We start from the raw sequence: 16,867 nt of genomic DNA on the forward strand, positions 1-16,867 counted from the left end.
GCTGAGGGAATTAGATTAGGAAATGAGACACTTAAAGTATTAAATGAGTTTTGCTATTTGGAGAGCAAAATAACTGATGATGGTCGAAGTAGAGAGGATATAAAATGTAGACTGGCAATGGTAAGGAAAGCGTTTCTGAAGAAGAGGAATTTGTTAACATCGAGTATTGATTTAAGTGTCAGGAAGTCGTTTCTGAAAGTATTTGTATGGAGTGTAGCCATGTATGGAAGTGCAACATGGATAATAAATAGTTTGGACAGGAAGAGCATAGAAGCTTTCGAGATGTGGTGCTACAGAAGAATAATGAAGATTAGATGGGTAGATCACGTAACTAATGAGGAGGTATTGAATAGAATAGGGGAGAGTCGAGTTTGTGGCACAACTTGACAAGAAGAAGCGACCGGTTGGTAGGGCATGTTCTGAGGCATCAAGGGACCACAAATTTAGCATTGGAGGGCAGCGTGGAGGGTAAAAATCGTATAGGGAGACCAAGAGATGAATAAATTAAGCAGATTCAGAAGGATGTAAGTTGCAGTATGTACTGGGAGATGAAGAAGCTTGCACAGGATAGAGTAGCATGGAGAGCTGTATCAAACCAGTCTCAGGACTGAAGATCACAACAACAACAAATGTATGGTTAATTTCAGTCTTGTGCAATCTTCCAGTTAAATATGAATTAAACCATCTGTGCATAGTCCCACTCATACCACAATACTTAAGCTTATCTGCAAGAATTTCATGTTTCACACAGTCAAGAGCCTTTGAGAGATCACACATAGTTTCTATTTACAGAGAACCAGAGAAAGCTGCAATTGAACTTTTGTGGTGAAATTTCATTACTTGCTTGAAAATCTCAGCAAAGAAAAAAGGAAAAAGGTTGTAACAGTTGCTGATTTCAACATTAATATCATCATTTAAAGCAATGATGAGTTCAGATTCACTGACTTAATAAAAAACTTTGGCTTCAAAGTAAACTTCATGCAACCCACTTGAATAAACATGTATCAGCGACTTGTGTTGTTATTATTTTAAGATTTGAAGATACTTATAAATTTTTGTATAGATTTAGGAATTTCTGATCACTCTGCATTATTCACTGAAAACCAAAAACTAACACAGAAATTTTATAAAGTCATATGAAAAAGAACTTCAGTGAAAAATTCGATTATATATAGTAATACTTTAACAGAGGTTGAATGGGGTTACAACTGTATTTCAAGCGGTAGTACTTTGACAAATTGTTAAGTAGCTTTCTTGAAATTTTTAATGAAACTGTTCCACTTAGAACCACATGTAACAGAACGACTATGGTTCAAAAATGGTTCAAATGGCTCTGAGCACTATGGGACTTAACATCTGCGGTCATCGGTCCGCTAGAACTTAGAACTACTTAAACCTAACTAACCTAAGGACATCACACACATCCATGCCCGAGGTAGGATTCGAACCTGCGACCGTAGCGGTCGAGCGGGTCCAAACTGAAGCGCCTAGAACCGATCGGCCACACCGGCCGGCAACAAAACGGCTAATAAACCTAAATGGATAATTCATGCTATAAAAATTTACGGTGCCAGGGAGAGGAAACTCCACAATGAACTGGAATATAATAAAAAACAGACATTTTACTGAGTATGTTCGACATTATAAAGTTTTTATGAGTTGTGAAGGCAGACAAACAAATGGTAAACAGTAAGTTCATGTACAGTGTAAAAGTAAGACAATGGCACTGTGGTCCATTGTCAAATTAGAGTTAGGTATTAGAGTTAGTAGTAATGAAATATCAAGGATTAAAGTACATGAAAGCATTGTTGTAAACCGAGCTCAAATATCAGAGTGTTCAAATAAATTCCTCATAAATGTGACAAAGTCAGATGTTAATATAGCAGAGTATCAGATTAAAGTAATCCGTTTGGACTCCACCAAGAAGCTTAGTATCTCACAGATTTTTAAAAAGTCGCAATAAAGAATGTGGAAAGTTTTATATTATCATTAAAAAACAGAAAGTATGGTGGGTAGGATTGGATAACCAGTACAGTGATTAATGCAGTGTGTGACATAATAGCACCTCCCCTAACTAAAATAATCAACCAATCTTTTGAACAGGGATGCTTTCCTCATGTGTTGAAGCATGCCAAAGTCAGACCTCCATTTAAAGAAAGTGTCGAGGGAAGACACGGGGACATACTGCCCTATTTCAGTTCTTCTGCTCCTGTCGAAAGTGTTAGAGAAAGTAGCTGCAAACCAGACCAAACATTTTATTGCGAAGTGGTATTTCACAAGCAACCAATTTGGATTTCAACCAGGAGAAAACGCTCTGGTGAAGGGAATAACTTTATTGAAATATATGCAAATCATTGGAGCAGAGGAGTAAAGTTGCAGGTATCTGTTGTGATCTTACAAAAGCATTTGATTCTGTGAACCATGCCTCGCTTATCTACAAATTTGAGAAATAAGGGCAATGCTCTGAATTGGCTCACATCATACTTACACAACAGAAAACAATTTTGATTCGATTATTCTAACTGGAGTACAATTTTGCAAGGTGTACCTCAAAGGTCTATTTTTGGGTCAATCCTGTTCCTATTCTAAGTAAATCCTTTATCCATAAATATAAATTCACCATCACTTCTGTTTGCAGGCGACACTGCTGTTTCATTTGACGATGTCAATGCAGAAAGAATTCCGAGGTCTATTATAAGCACACTAGATACCCAAGAAAACTGGTTGCAGCTAAATGGGTTGAAACTGAACGCTGCAAAAACGCATATGGTACATTTCAAAGCAGAGCATGTGAAATCTTTGGAACTTAAAATACTACATAACAATCAACGTATGTAACAAGTTGACACGGTCAACTTCCTAGGACTAAATATGGACAAGAACTTATGCTAAAATATACACATTGACTTTCTATCAAATAAACTAAGCACTTTTGCATTTTCAGTGCAAATAGTAATTCCGCTGACTTGAATATATGAAAAATAGCGTATTATACTTATTTTGAACCACTCATTAGATATGCTATAATTTTCTATGGAAGTTCGAATAGTGTATCTCGAATACTGAAACTGCAGAAAAAATTTATCAGATACATGTGTACTGTACAGTATACAGAAACTTGTCGCTCATTATTTCAGACACTACAAATCCTATCTGTTCCCTCCACACACATTTATGAAATTATAGTCTTCCTACACATCAGACAAAAATTATTAGAGAAGAATCGTTTTGACTACATATATAACATAAGAAATAAAAATTATTTTATGCTACCCACATACCAATTGAAATTATATACACAGACTCCACAGTACATGGGAATGGCAATATATATCAAGTTAATGGTCAAAAACATATTTAATATGAAGCCAGAGATTCTAAAAACAAGGCTACAGCAGATTCTGTGGGCAAAAGTTACTAGTAAATAAAAGAATTCATAGAAGATGAAATTATAACTTGAACAAGAGGTGATGAAGTGTTAGATTTTATTGTAAGTGTATATAACAAAATTGTGTTATTATTCGGATGCTGCTTGTTAACATCAGCTATTCTATGTTTATGGGAAAATTTTAGCACAGTTTTGATGTGTCTCCCATACCTGATTCAAATGATTTAGATTATGTATTATTATGAGACAAATAAACCACAATTCACAAATACATTCTTACCCTCTAACTTACTTACATTAACAAACTGATAATTCCTTGATGTCTCATGATGTACCCTACCAATCGATCTGTTCTTTCAGTCTAGTTGTGCTTAAATGTCTATTTTTTTTCCAGTTGATACCTTAATTCCCCATTTGTTATTCGATCTACCCACCTAATACTCAGAATTCTTCTATAGGTCCACATATAAATACCTTCTTCTCCTTCTTGCCTGAATTCTCTATCATCCAACTTTTACTTCCATAAAAGGCTACACTGCAGACATATATCTTCAGAAAATACTTCCTAATACTAGGGTTTGTATTAGATGTTAACGATTCCTCTTTTTCAGAAATTCTTTTCTTTCTATTGCCACTCTGCATCTTATTTCTTTCGTACTTTGCCCATCATCTGTTACTTTATCAGGCAGATAATAAAACTCATATACTACTTCTAGTGCCCCATTTCCCAATATAATTCCCTCGGTGATATGCTTCTATTATTTATAATCTCCTTTCAAGACACTATCCACTCTGTTCAAATACTCTTCCAGCTCCTCAGTCATCTCTGATGGAATTATAATGTCATCAGCAAACAGCAAAACTCTTATTTCTTCTTCTCACTCTTTTCTCCACTACTGCTACCCTTTCATTTGCTTCAGCTCTTATAACTGCAGTCTGGTTTCTTTACAAGGTGCAAATAAGCTTCTGGACGCTATATTTTATCCACGTCACTTTTAAAATTTCAGTGCGTGTAATCTATTCAACAACGTGTAAACCTTTCTTTAAATCTGCAAATGACGCAAACTTACGATTGCCTTTCCTCAGCCCCTCTTCTAAGATGAGTTGCAGAGTCAGTATTGCCTCATGTGTTTTTACATTTCTCGTAAACCCAGACTGATCTTTTCCAAGATCAAACTCTAACTATTTTTCGTGCCAATATTTTGCAACCATGATTTATGGGTTGGTAGTAGTAGTATTCACACCTGTCAACGCCTCCCTTCTTTGGAATTCGGACTATTACATTCATCCTGAACTCTGAGTGTATTTTGCCTGAGTAATGAATCTCACACAACAGGTAGAATGATTTTGTCTCCCAAAAATCTCAATAATTCTAAGGGAATGTCATTTACTCCAGAGGCCTTGTTTCAGCTTAAGTATCTCACTGATCTGTCAAATTCTCACAGTGGTATCAAAACTCTCCCCTTGTCTTCATGTACTTCCTCTTCCCTTTCTAAAATATTGTCATCAAGTTCGTTTCCCTGGTAGAGATTCTAGGTTATATGTACCCCACCTTTCAGCTTTCCATTCTTTACATAACACTGGCTTGCTATCTGAGGTCTTGATGTTCATACAGTTGCTTCTCTTTTCTCTGAAGGCCTATTTAATTTTCTTATAGGCAGGAACTATCTTTCCTCTAGTTTTGTATGCTTCTACAGACATGCATATGTTCTCTACTCTGTGCTTAATATTTAATCACTTTGTGTCACTACCAACCTTTGAACGTCTGTATTCTCTTTTGTCTGCTTCATTTGCTGCATTTTTGTGTCTTATCTTTCCATAAATGAAATTTAAAATGTCCCGTGTCAGCCAAGGTTTTTTACTATGTCTTGTCATTTACCTATACAATCATCTGCTGCCTTTACTATTTCATCTCTCAAATCGACTTATTCATTTTCTGTTGTATTCCTTTCCTTGTTTCAGGCAAACATTGCTTAATGATTTCTTTGAACGTATCAACAGCTTCTGGTTGCTTCAATTTGTTCAGGTCCCATCTCCTTAATTTACTAACTTCGGTCAATTTCTTCAGTTTTAGTCTGCAGTTCAAAATCAATAAATTACACTCAGATTCCATATCTGCTCCTGGAAACGTCTTGCAGTTCGGACTTGGGCGCACACTAACGTGACGACAGCGCAGGCATGTGCACTTGTCGACTGACTACTGGTCTCAGTTACGCTGAAAACAGAGAAATGGAAGCTTCCAAAGAAGATCAGAGGGGTATAGTGCCTTTAGAAGGAATACAGAAAACGAAAATGCATCAAAGAATGGCACAAGTGTACTCTGCTTAATTCTGTTGTTCTTTGTGTATAGTACTCTTAGGCAGACTTCTGGGGTAACGGCAGCCACTACAACTCTACCTTCATGAGTAATGAGGGCATTCACCTGTTGGTGAATGGTATGGACAATCCTGTATGACGTTCCAGATTGTCCATCATAAAGCAATGACATCCATTGTTCCTTAAATCGCTTGACCCATGCCTTGAACTTTGCAATGGACATGCAGTACATTTCATACACATGGGCCATTCTTCATTGAATTTCCGTTGGCCACACACCTTCCAGTATAAAAAAATGCACTACATCCATTTGCTCTTCTTTTGAAGCCCCTTTTCTCTGCTTTCAGCCCTACTGCATAAGCAGTAGGGCAAGGGCAGCATGGCCCCACTCTGCATTGTTGCCAGATTTTTTCAAGATGGCGGATCGAAGATGGCGGTCGTAGATGTGGCAATGTCGCGGTGACATCATGGTGGGAAGTTCAAATTTTGGTGGGAATATAGGTCAATTGGGCTACCTCCACTAACATAACACCCCTCCCCTTCCCCCTCCCCCATTTGAGAATTGGCAGGAAAAGGACTCAGTCTGTACTGGGCTGCCAGACAGAATGGATGTAAGTATGCATTCTTTATTTAAGGAATTTGATTTGCCATAGACAGCAGCTTCATCCAGTGTATTCACCATGAGGTCTGGAGTCCAACTGACCTAGTCCACAACACCGCCACCAGAGAACGTATTTGGCTATCCCCTCCCATGACATAATCCAAGATGGTGGTCTTGGGGAAATGGCGGGTTAAGGATTCTGTGTCTAGCTGCTGGACTGGGAGGATGGATATAATTGTTTTCTATGTTCAATGGATGAGATGTTTGTGGTGGAGAAGGAGATGTTCAATGAGTATATTAGCTGTTACTAAGCATACGAGGACTGTGTTAACAGCAATGATATTTGGTGAAGATGAATACGCTTCATGAAATAATGAAGATGCAGCAAGATGTGGCAAAGTTACACTTCACTACTCATGCTAATAAATGCGTGTGCACTAACTGCAGGTCATTCGATAAAAGTCTACTCTGTCTTCTGAACTGCAAGAGGCAAGACGTTCACTCCAGTGCACATGGCCCACTGGGAGAGAGGCCACACGCCGGGATCCCTGCCCCAAGAGTCTCCGCTATTGCTAGAAGAAGACACATGCTAACTGCAGAGCAGCCATGTGGGCTAAGCAGGAAATACCCACAGCCTTCCTACACGCAGCGCACGGATACCCTTTGTCATTGATCACGAACTACTATGGGAGTTATTACATCCGTTGTTTAAGCAATGTCCAGAATATTACCACATGAATAACTTGAAGATGTCACAGGAACTAAATGTGCAACTGCACAAAGAGAGATAGAGAGAGCTTTGTAGATGACATGAGAACATTTGAACAATTACACGTTTTATTGCAAGGAATACCACCACCGCCACACTTGAACACAGACTCTAAGAAGATTGTGGCATACTCGTGAAACCTTCCACAGACACTACACCAACGTTTGTGGGAAAATGATCCCAAAACTGCTATCAGTTGCAATATCTGATTTTACACGCCAAAACGACGATATTTGGAAGTCGAAATAAATAGCTCTGTAACTCTAAAAACAGAAAAATTTCTGAGTCCTACAGCTGCTGTGATGTTCCTCACTTTTCTGAAACAGTGAATGTTCATAGTTTATATTTTCTGCTGGAGGCGGGGACGTTATTTTCTTCACTTCTCGAAGCACACGCTGGTGTCTAAGAACAGACGGGAAAAGAGAACAATTACACACAAACAGAATTCGAAGCACTGTCCTACAGAAGAGAGGAATGGCTGGAATTTTAGTTGAATTTTCGATGTCCTGCAGCTGCTAGTCTGAAAATGCTCTATAACCAAAATGGTGGGTGAGGGACAGAATCCCGTCTCTCTGAACCAGAAGAGTCTATGAACACTCGATCAGAGATGACATCACGTTACTCCCACACGTCAAGGATCTTTTCATAGACACCTTACCACTGCCTTGTTTGAACCAGTCTGAAGAGGCGCCTATGCCCCACACGAAGGATGTCATGGAAGTTTTTCAGAATGGAGCATTCTGACTTGTTCTTACTGAATTTACCCGCCAAACTGCTGCTGCTGTCAGTGTGGTAGCATTCTCCGCCATTTTCTGAAGACAAACGAATTACGAGTCAGCGGCAAAACTGTTTTGTACACATCGAAAAAAAAAAAAAACATACAGCAGTCATATTGCACTGACAGTTAAACCCTGCAGGAGTGGTCTACAGATCATGAAATACGGAAACTATCACCAAAGACACTTCCTCAATCACACTGCTCTGCTACTATTCAGTGCGAAATCGATCTCCAACTTGACCATATCATCCGATATCACCAACACAATCATTCTATATCATCAACATAATTCGTATCCTGCATCATACAAAATCATCACTTCTGAATGCTGCATATAGCTATCGACCACCAGACACTAGTACATATACCACGATGACAGACAGATCACAAAAAAGCATAAGCACATGCACCATGTACAGTCCTCTCAGCACAAGATATTTCCTGCTAGGTCGGTCAGTTATCCACCACAGCCAACGATCACGGGTCAACCGCCCCCACACACACTGCCCTGACGAGCGATCAGAGCACCCTAGGGAGACTGCGGACACTCTTAGGACTGGTGTACAAAGGCTGGGCTGGTTCCCCACTGGCACAAAGATACTAATGTTTCTGCCTGGACCCCCTTGCTTGCTTGCTCTCATACTTTCTACAACCATCACCAGACTCTGGGATTACAAGAACATACGTATTTTCATTCGATTTGTCGGAATATCATATCATTTACGCTATAGTTCTCGATATCAAGCACATAACAGTACGCTACCTATCGCTTGCACAGTATAATACTGAAGATAAAGAGTGAAAATTATATTTCTAGGAATCTGAAACTTTAGTGAGGTGCAACGAGATGGAATGTGCTGCAAACCACTGAATAACTAGAAACTTATCTCGCCTGAGAGGATCTTTACGTGAAAACTCGAAAAACAATAGAGAAAACTGGTAGTTCCACTCGTATTTTTTTAACGAATACCTATGTCAAAGATATAACAGATTCCAAATCATCCGTCTACTTTACAAAGTCAACCAAGGTGTTTCTCATGTCTAGAGAACCAGCAAACGTCTCTTCCACCTGTCTTTCACCACCTACATGTACACAACACACACCACATTCGATGTTGTCTCAACCAAATAAAGATGGGAAATATGTAGACGCAGTCAACCAGGCAATTTACATGGGAGGGAATAATGGCCCAGCACAAACACACGTCCATATTGAATCTTCTCAAGTTTCCCAGGGAATACACGCAATCACAGAGACTGTCCAACACATACTGAGTATTAGTTTGCTATTTAGCTGCCTAGAGGGCGAAACGGTTAGGTCAGCTACATTCCTTTACTCCAACCGCTCTCTCTATTTCGGATGGCTCTTGCCATAAGCCAGAAATGTCAATCGTTTTGGCCACGGGCTACCATCACAACGCGTACTCCCGCCTCCCAGACGTAATAGTCCTAGGAAACCAGCCACATATATTTTATCACTGTACTTACAATTAAATATTACGATTGCAGCCTCATCCTGATGACATTTGACAATGAGCGAAGTATCGGAAATACCACTTCCTGATGACTGTGACTCTGCAAATATTAAAATCTGTAGCATTCTTAAGACTGGACATAATTTTCCACATAAAAAAATCTTTCATTCCCCTTATGGCTGTCATAATTTTCAACGTTACATCCATACCTTCCTTATGACAGGACAAAGCCATTTTCTTTGCAAATGTCGGAACACTTACATACTTTATTAGGCCCGATGATCACACCGAGTTTATCACACATCCCCTACTAAAAATAATACTTTTTCAATAACTGAAGGCTGGTGATGCCAACCAGTATGGAGCGAAAATCCGCGATGGATGGAAATGTCTGATTTGTTTTTCTTGTGAATGGTACCTGTGTGTTTTAGGAAGAGAGGCGTTATCGTCTTACAAGCGATCAACTATTAAAAAACACGATCGCAACGACTATGTTACTGTCGCCCTGCATAAAAAGCGGTTTGGTTGTACTGGCGCACACAAATATACTATGTGATCAAAAGCATCTAGAAACGCCCCCGAACATATGTTTTTCATATTAGGTGCATTGTGCTGCCACTTACTGCTAGGTACTCCATATCAGCGACCTCAGTAGTCATTAGACATCGTGAGAGAACGGAATGGGGCGCTCCGCTGAACTCACAGACTTCGAACGTGGTCAGGTGATTGGGTGTCACTTGCGTCATACGTCTGTACGTGAGATTTCCACACTCCTAAACATCCCTATGTCCACTGTTTCCGACGTGATAGTGAAGTGGAAACGTGAAGGAACCCGTACAGCACAAAAGCGTACAGGCCGACCTCGTCTGTTGACTGACAAAGACCGCCGACATTTGAAGAGGGTCATAATGTGTAATAGGCAGACATCTATGTAGACAATCACACAGGAATTCCAAACTGCATCAGGATCCACTACAACTTGCAGTGGTTACTTCCTTTGGATTTTTTTGAAACACAGAGTGTATACTACAAACAATTACGGTTACACCGTCAATATAGTGTAACAAGCATCACAGTTGATAGTGCGATCAATTTTAGCAGTTTTACCAGTTTTTCCGTTATTTCAACGCCTACTAGTGACATGGCATATGCTTTTAAGTTTTTGTATAATCACTAAACCACCCCTCCACTACTTTGCGACTATCATATACTAGATTGCGAATGTAGATAGATGACTGTGCGGTACGCCCATTCCTTGTTAATTCCTGAACATATATATACCAAAGTATACCAGAAAGAGTCCTACATATTTCTAGTATTTCCAGCGTAGGGCGTAATTTAAGGTCTTTCCATATGCAGATGGGAGTCACAGAGCATTCTCGCATTCTTAGGATAATCGCCGATTTAGTTTGCAGCTGACTAGAAGTAGACGACTACATTCCACGTCTCGTGAAGGAGCAGAGAGAGCCGAGTCCGGAGCTACTGTTCCGCTCATTTCTTACTCACGGCACCCATCCAAGTGCACAAGATCTCTCCAGATGCGCACACGTCGAGGACTTTAGCAACTCTTATTGGTTTGTAGTAGTTTGAAAGTGTTTCTATGATATAACAGACGGTTATGAAGAAGAAACTTCTTGTTTACGCGTGATGGACCTCCAGACGGGCGTAGCTTGAAACATTTTCGTAAATCTACTGCGCTATCAATTCAGAAATATTGTTCTAGTGTCTTAGGTCAGTAATGGGAAGGTATTGGTAAGAGCTTTTCTAAGGCTACACGGTTCTGCACTTAAAACACCCTACAACGCTAGAGCGGTGCAGCTTCTGCCCTATTAGTCATGCGGAATGCAACGCTTTTAATACTCCATGTAAACATACCCTCAGTCCATGACATACAGTCTCCATGCAAGTGTCTGTACTATAGACTATGGCGACAACTTGTAAAATGATAAAACTTCTACCTTGCACACCAAAGAAAACACTGATTCTTTGTAACACAAACACTACATAGGATTCCAGAGATGCATAACTTGTATGATACACTTGAATGCATTTAGGATAGGACGAACATGAAAAATATAGTAATAATCTTTTCATACCTACAGGTACATAGTGCTCTAAGTCGCACACAGAACACACAATTTTATACGAATCAATCGCAGGTTATATCAAACAACTGATGCACCCCGAGAGAACAACAGCGTTTGACTCATATACAACTGCATGTTCTGTGTGTGACTTAGAGCACTATTTACTTGCGATCGTTAACAGCAAACCTCTCAGTCATCAGAGGACTTCCATCTCATGTGTGATGATGATGAAACATGTCCATCCTGTTTCGACACTTTCCTCTATACGAACGAAGATTTATCGACGTACTCCATTCCTCTGCCACATCTTGGGCATAAAATCGAATCTTCAGTTCCATAACTACGGTGATTTTAAGTTAGCAGCAGGTGTTTGTGAGATGCTGCAATCGCCGTGTAAAATCTGCTTGACAGATGTGCTATTTACGGAGTTGGTGGCTGCATGATGTGTAATTTCACATGTCAAACACCATTACAATGCGTAAGTCTCTTTCCTCCAAAGAGACATTTTCAGTTACTAACGATCATTTTATAGGACCGATGCTAGCATAGCATAATTTATGAACCATGGTAGGATGTGAACAGTGGGCGCTATACAACTGTGGAAAGCTCTATTGTACATGTATCACAAAGGCTCTATGTTCTAAGGAAAGCCGCGCGATCCCTCGGGCATGGGGTGTGGGTGTGGGTAGGTGTTACGGACCAGCGTGTTGATGTAACAAATGTGTTAAGCAAACAGGGCGCGATATGAATCGCTGATACATTCGCATTAGGAAAGCCTATGCAGTCATTATACGTGACATTGGGTCAACACCATCCGATATTTCACACTATAAATACTCTAGGATTTAAGTTCAGAAGGGAGTTGGTCAGAAGGATCGGTGGCGTTCAGGATGTGCGTACTCGATTCTCTGACACGGTATTAACGCTGGGGGTATAAGTCTGTTGTACATTTCATGCTCGTTCTCAACACCGCCAACAGCCGCCGGAGAGATGTCTTCCTCTCCGTAAGAACCAGTCACGAGTTCGGCGCTGCTGACAGCTTCCAACGCAGATCGGAAGGTCTGGGGGTCTTCCGTGTCGACTTGGGCCAGGACTGCAGCTTTCCTGGCACTTCAGCGGAGCCACAGGGCCTACCTGCAGGGCAGGCCAGGCTCAGCACACTTCTCGACCACACGACAACCGTCTCGCGGTGCAGAAAGCATAGATGAGCCACAGTTACGGGAGGGGATCAAGGGCGTCCTAGGCCATGTGTAAACCACATACGCACGTGCCACCTTCTTCGAGTGTGGAAGGTAGAGACGTAGCGTCCACTTCCTGAGCAGCTGCCAGGTGCTCGCGGCGCACGTGCACAAGCAGCGGCAGAGGACCGCCATAGCATTGCTAAGGGAGAGATGTATTTGCAGAAATAAATGGTTAAGAGTCGCTCCTCTTTTACTGCGCCCACCAGCGTACACAGGTTGCAACCACCTCCTCTTCCCTGGGGAACCGGCAAGTGGCGAGCTCGGAGAGTGCCTCCTGACGAACCATCCATCTGCCATGCCTCCCAATAGTCGCCACCTGCAACACTCTTGGTTATTCAAAAGTGTGCACAAGATGGGTCCCATGGCGTCTAATGGTGGAGCATAAATTGCACAGAAAAAACATTTGTCTTGATTTGTTGCAACGTTTTGAAGCTGAGGGGGAGACTTTTTTGTCACGAATTGTGACAGGTGATAGTCATGGGTTCACCATTTTGAGCCCGAAACAAAACGAGTCATCGGAATGGCGCCATTCCCACTCTCCACAGAAGATAAAATTCAGAGCTACTGCTTCCGCCGGTAAGGTCATGACCATCATGTTCTGGGACTGTGAAGGCGTGATTTTCATTGAAGTGATGGCAAGAGGCGGTACCATTCATTCAGAAGCATAATTCAAGACATTAAGAAAACTCAAGAGGTGATTCTGCCGCCACAGCATTCCAGAAGATGTTTTGCTGCAACACGATAACGCTCGGCCTCACACAAATTTGAGGACTGCTGAACCTATCGTAAAACAGAGTTGGACAGTGTTACCAGATCCACTCTACAGCCATGACCTAGCCCCCTCGAAATTCCACTTGTTTAGGCCATTAAAGGATGCCATTCGTGGAAGACATTTTGAGGAAGATGAGGAGGTGATTCTCACAGCAAAGCACTGGCTCTGCCACCAGGACAAGGATTGGTATCGACAGGGCATACACGCCCTTGTTTCGCTCTGGAGGAAGGCCATAGTATGGGATAAAGATTAGGTGGAAAAATAGGGAGTGTAGATAAAACACTATTCTTCCGTGTGTATAATTCTCATTGTGTTGAATGAAGAATTGTTGAAGAAAAACAATACGGTGCATTACTTTCTGGGTAACTCTCATACTGTGAGGTAGCAGAACTTGATCTTAAGTGATGATGATGTTGTATTTTTGTTACTTGAAGTAATATTGCTGACACATTTCCCACTTACATATGTAAAATAGCTGTTGAAGATATGCCGGCTGGTGTGGCCGAGCGGTTCTAGGCGCTTCAGTCTGGAACCACGCGACCACTACGGTCGCAGGTTCGAATCCTGCCTCGGACACGGATGTGTGTGAAGTCCTTAGGTTAGTTAGGTTTAAGTAGTTCTAATTTCTAGGGGACTGATGACCTCAGATGTTGAGTCCCATAGTGCTCAGAGCCATTTGTTGAAGGTATTTGCTCCTTTCTTGGCTCTGTTATTTTCTCTCCATCTTGAGGTAACATGATACTGGCATTTCTGGTAGTGACATTACCTGTCTATTGTTTCACAACTTTCCAAATCGCTTTCGTCTTGTTTCCAGCAGACTGAATAAAACCTTGTCTTGTATTTTCTGTAACAAACTTGAAATTCATCGCCTACCTACTGTGTCTTTATAATATCATATAGTTTTCTCTTTTTCTTGCTTCGGCTCTTTATTCCAGTTGTTAACCAAGATTTGTTTCTATTATTCGACCTCTCAGTCTGTGTTTCTTGATTGAGAATGAAGTTTCATAGTAGTTGCTAAATATTTCCATAAATATGTTGAACTTTTCACATGTTCTTCCATGCTCATATACTGCATTCCATGTTTCCTTAGTTAACAGTTGTCTGAAGGTGGCTATATTCTGTTCGCTTACGATTTGTTCTTCTTTGACTAATTCTGTTTGCATTGTGGTTTTAGGTGTCGGTATTGTATGGAAAGTAATTTACTGTCCATTACGGTCACTAAATCCTGTTTATATGGTCCCAGCCTGGAAGTCGTTTCTTTCTGCATTTACGAATATTTGGTCAACAGTGGTACATATAGTTTTGGTAATTGTATTGAGAGAGTTTATAGCGCCGCGCGGGATTAGCCGAGCGGTCTGAGGCGCTGCAGTTATGGACTGTGCTACTGATCCCAGCGGAGGTTCGCGTCCTCCCTCGGGCATGGGTGGGTGTGTTTGTCCCTAGCATAATTTAGGTTAAGTAGTGTGTAAGCTTAGGGACTGGTGACCTTAGCAGTTAAGTCCCATAAGATTTCACACACATTTGAACATTTTTGAGGTTATAGTGACCTATAAATTATGTGTTGAGAGAATGGTCATGAGATTTTGTTTTTCGTTTGGGTTTTCTAGAAATGTATTTTAAACTCATCACATGTTATTAGTTTTTTCTTCTTATCTTTAAGCTTACTGAGTGCACTGGCTGGTCTCTGTAGGAAAATATGTAAGTCCTCATCTGGGCTTTTGTACAGGCAAATTATTATTGTTTTTAGTGATGTTATTTATGTAGCTAAAATATCAAAGTCTTTCACTTTTCCCAGTATCTCTAAGGCTTTTAAGCAGCGATGTTCTCTGTTACTTCTAACAAAAATGCATGTTCCACCATGGACACAGGATCTCCTACAGAATGATGAGGATAATGTTAATCCTGGTGATGTTGCGATTGCTAAGATATCACTACTCAACCAATGTTCAATTAAACATACAACACAAGCTTCCTTGAGATACTCTGACAAGAGTAATTCGAATTCGTTGATTTTATTCGGAAAGACTGAATGTTCATTTTGTACTTCTGTCAAGTTCAAGTGTATGTAATTGACCACTTACCTTTTTCTTCGCCTGTTCTTTTTTACCACTGGTGTCTGCTTGGTCTTAATTTTCTGGTGAGGCTATAAAAATCCTCGTTCCTTGGAGGAGGACATCTTTTTTGGGTAAGTTGTTTTCTGACTGTGGATGTCTTTTTTCCTGTACCTGTGGTTGTATTTTTTGACATTTTTATTTCGTTGTCTATAGGTTCTCTTTTCTGTGTTTTTTCGTAGTTGCACAAGTTTCAGCACAAACTATTCCTAAATTAGATGTTTCAGGTTTGCTCAGATAGTTACTCATCATGGTTTTTGCAAAGACTGGCTCTATGACAATTGGTTTTCTTGTAATGAGGTCAACATTCTGTATTAATTTTGCTAGCATTTTACCAATGAGCGACTTCCCTGCATTGTTGCAGTGCTGTCCTTGTTTCGTAAATAGTTCTCTTGATATGGGAAGCTCAAAGAATGTCACTTTATGATAGGCCTTACATCAGGGCTTCACAACATACGTGCTCGCGGAGCAAGCTGTGAGCAGCAAGGCGCGAGCACTGAGCAGCGCGAGCACGCTACCCCCACTACCGGACCAGAGCGATGAGGGGGAGAGTCACGTGGGGCACACAACAGCTGCGGCCAGTTAATGTAAATCTCCGGCCACCTGCAGGGATATCACTCACGAATTATTACTGTGACAAATGAAACAAATAGAGGAGAATGTACACGTGCCACATAATTTTATTAGCTTAGTGTATGCCTCTAGATTAGTATTAATTTGTGAACTGTTACACAATAAAAGGTGTCACTGAAGTGTGGGATTCTCGGTTATCTTGTACTTTTTGCCCTTTACAATTGCGTCTATGTTCGGAATAATTGTTCTTGTGCATTGTAGGCACAGCGTGCAGTTTAAATTTCGATCAGACAATGCGTTTTTCAGGCGCGTCTTGTTACATTTCATTGCAGAGAACAGCTGTTCACAAACATACGTGGAACCGAACATTGATATTATTGTAGCCGCCAGTTTGAGCAAACGAGGAAATCTATCCTGAGGGAAGTGTCTGTAGAATTCCAAAATGGTTTTCTTGTTCTGAAATTTGTCTCTGTATTCTCTGCCACACAGCAGGTCAATAATTTCTAGTTGCAGCTCAGGACGAATCTCTTCAATATTCGCAGAATATGGAGAGGAGAACAGATCAAAATCACTGTCTAGTGCTGTCAGATCATGAAAGCGTTGATCAAATTCTTCTTTTAAGGGCAACTAAACTATGTGAATAACGTTCACAGTCTTTGTGAACATCTTGCATGGATGATAATTTAGGAAAATGAGCTAGATTTCCTGTTTCCAGCTGACTCATCCAAAGTGTCAATTTCATTTTAAAAGCTCGTA

Source organism: Schistocerca americana, chromosome X, assembly GCF_021461395.2.
Source record: "Schistocerca americana isolate TAMUIC-IGC-003095 chromosome X, iqSchAmer2.1, whole genome shotgun sequence".
NCBI classification, from domain to species: domain Eukaryota; kingdom Metazoa; phylum Arthropoda; class Insecta; order Orthoptera; family Acrididae; genus Schistocerca; species Schistocerca americana.